General features: G+C 41.2%; 1 long non-coding RNA gene across 1 annotated transcript in view; it reads left to right on the forward strand.

Annotated features, from left to right (window-relative positions):
• LOC137767589 (uncharacterized) overlaps positions 1-3,241 on the forward strand; it is a 47,034-nt gene extending 43,793 nt beyond the window's left edge. The window contains exon 3 of the long non-coding RNA XR_011074549.1: positions 1,818-3,241. This is a non-coding gene — a long non-coding RNA (uncharacterized lncRNA). The remainder of the gene's footprint in view (positions 1-1,817) is intronic.
• The last annotated feature ends 2,759 nt before the right edge of the window (positions 3,242-6,000 follow it).

Genomic DNA, 6,000 nt, shown 5'->3' on the forward strand with positions numbered 1-6,000 from the left:
GAGAGAGCCAGCAGGATTTGCTATTGGATCAGATTGGAGTGAGAGAGAAAAAGACAATAAAACGCCAAGGATTTTGGCCTGAATAACGGGAAAAGGGAGTTGCCATTTACTGAGATGGGGACGATGGCAAGAGGAGCATCCCAGGGCAGGGATGCTTGTCAGACACCAAAGTGAATGTGTCAAGTCGGCAGGTGGACATGAGTCTGGAGCTGAATGCAGAGATCCGGGCTGGAGACAGAAATTTGGGAGTCACTGTCATTTGATGGCATGTAAAGTGACGAGGAAATCTCCAAGGGGGTGAAAATAAATAATAAAAAAGAAGAGCATGTTTAGAGGTTGTGGGGATGAGGAAGAACCAGCAAAGGAGACAGAGGGAGGAAAACCAGGACTGTGGTATTCTGGAAGCCAAGTGAAGAATGTGTTTCAAGGGGAGAGCGATCAGCGGTACTGCTTTAGGTCACGTATGTGAGAACTGAGATGTGACCTCTGGATACAGCAATCTAGAGGTCTGTGGTGAGCTCTGATAAGGGCAGTTTTGGTGGAGTAGTGAGGACAAAAACTTAATGGGTGTGGATCAATGAGAAAATAGAATGAGCAGAATTGGACACAAGTGAATATAGAGAACTATGTCATGAAGCATTCTGTAAAAAGAAAGGTGTGTCAGAAATAGGGTCAAGAAAGTGTTCTTAAAGGCTGGGCGTAATTACAACAGGTTTTTATATACTGATGGAGGAAGGCTGCAGGGTGGCAAGTTGACACGCTGGAAACAGAGGAGAGAACTGTTAGGGCAATGCTCTTAAATTGGCCAAAGGAATAGGGCTAGTGTGTAAGGGGAGGGTGGGCAATGAGGAAAGGTAGATGCAGGCCGGGTACATGTGGTGGTAGGAGATATATGCCTATCCTTTGGTTTCTGTATGCTTTTTGCAAATGAAACAAAATTTTTGGTTATCATACTCATATATAATGATAGTGATGGGTGACATACTCACTTTGGGATGACAAGATTATCTTTAAAATCTGAAAAGTCCGAATGTTGCTAATGCTGTTGCTGTGAACATTGAGAGAAATGGTATGCTAATATTCCAAGACAGTCTGGTGTCCTTTCTCCCAAATAGTTCTTCCTGACACGGCTATGTAGATGTTTTAAAGTGTTTCCTTAATAATCAGCTCTATTGAGATAACCCCACAATAATTAGCCCCCTTCATCTAAACACCAGCTATTTTTTTAGTTTGGATCTTTGAGTCATAAGGTTTTTCTTGTTATTTTTTTTTTCCTCAAAGTATCCTACATTCCTGTTTCCTGGGCATTATTATAGGTAGTCTAGTATCGACATGCGTACACTACCGAATGTAAAATGCATGGCTAGTGGGAAGCAGCAGCATAGCACAGGGAGATCAGCTCGGTGCTTTGTGACCACCTAGAGGGGTGGGGTAGGGAGGGTGGGAGGGAGGGAGGCTCAAGAGGGAGGGGATATATGTATACATATGGCTGATTCACTTTGTTGTACAAAAGAAACTAACACAGTATTGTGAATCAATTATACTCCAATAAAGATCTAAAAAAAAATTAGTAAAATATGGCTGCTGACTGCTCCATTCACTGAATTTGCAACTTATAGCTACTTTCCAGTTCAAACTATTAAATGTGGGTACATGGGATAATGGGTCATTTACTGAGTTGCTGATACTGATGCTCATACTGAAAATCCGAGGGATCATTCTAAAATGTTTAAAATACGTTAGAAGAAGGCTTTTTGTTGGTTGGTTAGTTGGTTGGTTGGTTGACAAAAGGCTTGACAGAGCTCTCTGTTTTCTAGGTGGGATCACTGAGAGTCGAGATTGAAAAACTCTTAAAAATCATCTGGTCCGGGGCTTCCCTGGTGGCGCAGTGGTTGAGAACCTGCCTGCCAGTGCAGGGGACACGGGTTCGAGCCCTGGTCTGGGAAGATCCCACATGCCACGGAGCAACTGGGCCGGTGAGCCACAATTACTGAGCCTGCGCGTCTAGAGCCTGTGGTCCGCAACAAGAGAGGCCGCGATAATGAGAGGCCCACGCACCGCGATGAAGAGTGGCCCCCACTTGCCGCAGCTAGAGAAAGCCCTTGCACAGAAACGAAGACCCAACACAGCCATAAATAAATAAAAATTAAAAAAAAAAAAAAGAATCTCAGTTCTGTAAGTAAACTAATCAGAACATGTGGTTCAAAAAAAAAAAAATCATCTGGTCCAATCATTCATTTGATGCTTAAACTCCCCTATAACACCTCTGCTGAATGTGTGTCGACACTTTCCTGAGCTCTAGTGCCAGGGAACTGACTACTTCACTCCTCTGTGTCATAGAAATTAACAAGCAAGGACACATTCGTAAGTTTCTACTTAAAATGATGAATTGTATGAAACTTTTCAGGACAGGCAAGAGATTTTTCAGTTGTTACTCAAAGAATTATAAGTCAGAATTATGCTTTTACATAGATACAAAATGGGGAAATGCGGGTGGCATAAGAACCTTATGCAACAGGCTGAGCTGCAAAGGATCCCAAGCTAATTCTTGTCTGAAGCACTAGTCGCTTCACAGGTGAGGGTGGAGGATGATATCCCAAAGCTATCCTGGATCTTAATTTTCTTCCCTAACCTTGACAGCGTGGCAGCCACTTTTCTTGTCTCTGACTTAGCTCAGGGTACCTGGTTTTACTGCAAGATTTAAAATACCACCCTTCTGGTCATCGTTTTGGTCAGAAGATTGAGTTCATAATCATTAATGTTTAATAAGATAACTGGACACACCTATGCATTTTGTTTTCTCTTAAAAGCACATAATGCAGACAGAGTGAAATCATTACAGGTTAATGATTCTGATGTTTCACTTTTGTTTTAATCTACCTGTTAGAATTAATTCCAGCTGAAGTAGACTTGTCCATTTTTGACATAAACCTCAGGATAGTAAGTTTACTAAAAAACTGATTTCACTGGGGAGAGAGGAATGAATAGGTGGAGAATAGGGGATTTTAAGGGCCACCAAATGATGGATACATGTCATTATACATTTATCAAAACTCACAGAATGTGCAACACCGAGTGAAGCCTAATATAAATTATGGACTTTGGGTAATAATGATGTGTCGGTGTTGGTTCATTGATTGTAACAAATGTACCACTGTGGTGGGTGATGTTGACAGCAAGGTGGGCTGTGCTTTTAGGGGGCGGGGGAATAAGGGAACTCTACTTGCTGCTCAGTTTTGCTGTAAACCTAAAACTATTCTAAAAAAATTAAGTCTATTAAAAAATGATTTCACAAAGCCTTCAGGTGTAAACACAAGTTTCTGAATAAGCACAACTACTCATTTCCAAAATGTTCATTTGTTATTAGAAAACTTGGAACCATTTTTGATAAATTGTTAACCATGGCAATTAAAAAACTACAGTGGGGACTTCCCTGGTGGTCCAGTGGTTAAGACTCCGTGCTTCCACTGCCGGGGACACAGGTTAGATCCCTGGTTGGGGAGCTAAGATCCCGCATGCAGTGTGGCTCGGCCAAAGAAACAAACAAACAAACAAACAAAAACACTGACAGTGAAGACATTTACTTCTTTGGTAAATTATTTTGTACAGTGAAGAATCACTGTAATTTAGTTGTATGATAAATCCAGGGATGTCTGAAAAAAGCACCATAGACTAGGAGCATCAGATTTTCAGACATTTTTTATTTTTTATTTTTATTTATTTTTATTTTTATTTATTTATTTATGGCTGTGTTGGGTCTTCGTTTCTGTGCGAGGGCTTTCTCTAGTTGCGGCAAGTGGGGACCACTCTTCATCGCGGTGCGCGGGCCTCTCACTATCGCGGCCTCTCCTGTTGCGGAGCACAGGCTCCAGACGCGCAGGCTCAGTAATTGTGGCTCACGGGCCTAGTTGCTCCGCGGCATGTGGGATCTTCCCAGACCAGGGCTCGAACCCGTGTCCCCTGCATTGGCAGGCAGATTCTCAACCACTGTGCCACCAGGGAAGCCCTTTCAGACATTTTTTTAAAGCAGAACCTGAAAACTGGGGGGAAAGATTCTCTCAAGTAATTGTAAAGTAATCTCTGAGATAACTGGATATTTTCTCCGGGTTTTCTGATGGTTTTATAATCTGCTGGCAACTGCAGACTGGTAAAAATAGGTAGTATTTTCTAAGAAATAGCTAGTTGATTTTATTGTTTAGCAGAATGGAAAGTGAATCCCTGGGATTATGGAAGAAAAGAGAGGCATAAATGACCTGTTTCATTCTTGGGGTACTGGAAGAATCCCAAGAATGCAGTTTAGTAAGGTGGTTCATCCTGCTTCTGTGGGTGACCATGGACAATTGTCACAGACAATAAGAATTCCACTGGGATTCCAATCCTGCGAGATATTAGGTAAGGGGCACTTACAGTGTCTTGCAGAGTATGTGTTCTGCTCATCTTTTTTCCAGAAAAGAGCACAGGATTTTTATGTAACATCTCAGATGCAAAATCATCCTGCTCCAGTAGAAGGAGAAGATCCTTGAAGAATGTGTATCTATGAGAGATTATCAAAAATAAATAAGCTACAAGGACACAGCACTGTACAAACTACATTGTACAGCACAGGGAACGTAGCCAACATTTTACAATAACTTTATTTTTTTTAATAAATAAATTAGTTAATTTTTATTTTTGGCTGCACTGTGGGGCATACGGGATCTTAGCTCCCCAGCCAGGGATCAAACCTGCTCCCCCTGCAGTGGATGCACAGAGTCTTAACCACTAGACCGCCAGGGAAGTCCCTACAACAACTTTAAATGGAGTATAATCTATAAAAAAAAAAAAAGAATAACTATGTCGTACACCTGAAACTAATACAATATTGTAAATCAACTATACCTCATGAAAAAACAAAAAACAAAAAAATTTCCTAAATAGAACAAAGGAAATAATACGAAGTGGAAACAAGCAAGTATGTGATTCTGCTAAGACCAAATGAAATCTGTATCTGAGTCAAGATGTTGGCAAGTGAGAGAGAATGATGCACAGGTGGTCAGGCTTCTTCCCAACTGATACTGGACAATCAAAACCAGATTCTACTGGGGGAAGGGGTTGGAGAAGGGGGGCAGTAGGGCAGCAGTAGGGGAGGAATTGGGAATGTGACCATTGGAGAAGCACAAAGATGAAGCAGCTGACTGAACTCCATATGGAGCAACTGAATTTGGAGAAACTAAACTTCTTGAGGTTCCCAATGGCTGGGGGTACATATTGACAGGAGGGAAGAACTCAGTCATTGCCGACACAGAAACACCTCCAACAGGCATTGAATGACCATCTATGACCTTCTCTGCCTTTCCCTGTCTGCAATCACCATCTCCATGACCTTGTCCCTCTCTACTGCCTGGGATGTTCGTTTTTACATCATGCAAACATTCTTTCTCGGTGTTAGCCCTCACTGTCCTGTGCCCTGGACCCTTTGTGGAACGGACTGGAGTAGGAAAGTGGATAGAAGTCAGACAGTCCCAATGTGTAGGAAGCAGTGAAGAACTTCGTGATTATGTGAAGTCTTTGGCATTCTAGAAATTAGGTAGGAGGATGAAATTGGCAGAATCATAATTATGATGATGTGAAGTCTTTTGCATTCTAGAAATTAGGTAGGAGGATGAAATTGGCAGAATTATGAGTCTAGTTTTTCCAATTATTTACATTTAATAGGTGTTTCCCTTGATCACATGATATATGAACTTCTAGCACAATACCATAATATGTTTGTTATATAAAATAAAGTTTTATCCAAACTGCATGTATCACCATGTAAACTCCTTTAGAAATGGAAATAATTCTAACTTAAGCTTATCAGCTTTAATGCTGTTAAGTGAAAATCCTTGAGTGTCACAGCTGAGTAAATATTCAAGAAAAAACAATGACTACTTTAGGTAACAAATAACAAGCCACAGGCCAGCCAAGTTCTTTTGTTTTGATTACTTTTCATCCCTATTGTGAAAAGAAAAGGGGAAGAAA

Source organism: Eschrichtius robustus, chromosome 7 (assembly GCF_028021215.1).
Source record: "Eschrichtius robustus isolate mEscRob2 chromosome 7, mEscRob2.pri, whole genome shotgun sequence".
Classification (NCBI taxonomy): domain Eukaryota; kingdom Metazoa; phylum Chordata; class Mammalia; order Artiodactyla; family Eschrichtiidae; genus Eschrichtius; species Eschrichtius robustus.